This window comes from Nicotiana attenuata, unplaced genomic scaffold (genome assembly GCF_001879085.1).
Source record: "Nicotiana attenuata strain UT unplaced genomic scaffold, NIATTr2, whole genome shotgun sequence".
In the NCBI taxonomy this organism is placed as follows: Eukaryota; Viridiplantae; Streptophyta; class Magnoliopsida; order Solanales; family Solanaceae; genus Nicotiana; species Nicotiana attenuata.
In genome coordinates, this window is record NW_017671325.1 from 69,433 (window position 1) to 70,982 (window position 1,550).

Below are 1,550 nucleotides of genomic sequence, written 5' to 3' on the forward strand. Positions count from 1 at the left end.
CCAATTAAGGAAAGGATTCAGTAAGAGTGAAGTACCACAGCAAATAAGGAAATGGAATCAGTCAATTTAAACAGACGAGTAGAACTTTAGGGTTTTGAAAGAAAATCTTGCAATCAAACCATGAATTAAGAAAATCAGAATCAATCAAAAGGGAGTCATGACTCTGCACTTCAACATATAAATAAAGAAGAACGAACAGGCGTAGCAAATAGGCAAGGTCAGCCATATGTCACACCTCCCTTTTTTACACACCTACCCCGAAGGATAATGTATAAGGGAGTTTTTCCATTTAAAGTGACATTATTCGAAATGGGATTGTTTATTTATTTTTAGAGTCGCCACTTGGGATAGGATTGGCTTTTGGTGTCCCAAGTCACCGGTTTAATTTAAATCCCAAATCGAGGAAAAATTCGACTTCCCAATTGGAGTCTGCGAACCAGAAATTCTGAATAAGGAATTCTGTTGACCCGAGGGAAGGTGTTAGGCACCCCCGGATCCCGTGGTTCTAGCACGGTCGCTTAAATTATTATAAATGGCTAAAAATCTGATTTTATACATATTCAATCCTATAGTGCAATTTTATAAATTATTTACCGCTTTTATTTACTTTTTTACGAAAGTGAACGCCGTTTAAGAGCGTGTTTTTGGATCACGTCACATGTAATGCACCCGGATCCTCAACACCTCTTATCCAACGTTTTGGGATTTGGATTTGGGTCACATGAAATGTATACCCGAATTTAGGAAAGTAATATTATTAAAAGCACACCTAAAGTGGCTAGCGTCTTATTATCTTTGCGGGAGGCCGTGAAATTCGCTAAACGGCGCGTCCCGAATTCTAAGCATTTTATTATTCGCAATTAATGAGGGCCTCGCAATCTGTGCAATTTTATTTGGCGAGGCTCATCTCGTTTTATTATTTTATGGCTAAACTAAAGCAAACTAAGATTTTCTATTCATTTTTTGTCTCTAAAGGGCCTAATTAATTCACATTTATAAATTCGGGCCTCGAATTCAAGTCCGAATCCAAACAAAAGGGGAACCCTCTTAGTTCGAACCCGCCACCTAATTCGAAACCTAAGTTTATATTTGCGAATTAATCCCTGTATTCCTATATATATCTTTTAAAAAAAAGGATTTTTAACTTGAAGCATTTGTTGGGCCTTGAAACATGAAATTTTTAGCATTCATTGGGTCTTAGAAGGAATCCAGGAATAAGAACTAATATTTTTGCTCTACAAAACTGCTGTAGCGCAACTGGGCCTCAGCGTGAGCCCAATTGTGAAAATTATACAAGGCCCAGGAGCAGCATTTAGTCCAATTTTGTCGTTGGATTAAGGAGCCCAGACTTAACATCGATAGAACTGTACTTATCTCTGGTTATTAGGCTTTCGATTCGTTTTCTCACGCTTATTCTAAGGCAGATTCGTGACTACTGAGTCAATTGCTGATTATATTCAGCAGTTTGATCATCTAAGAGTAATTACACAGGGGACTATTAAAGTTATAAAACTTGTAGGTTCTGCACCTTATGCAGAGAAATAAGTCAC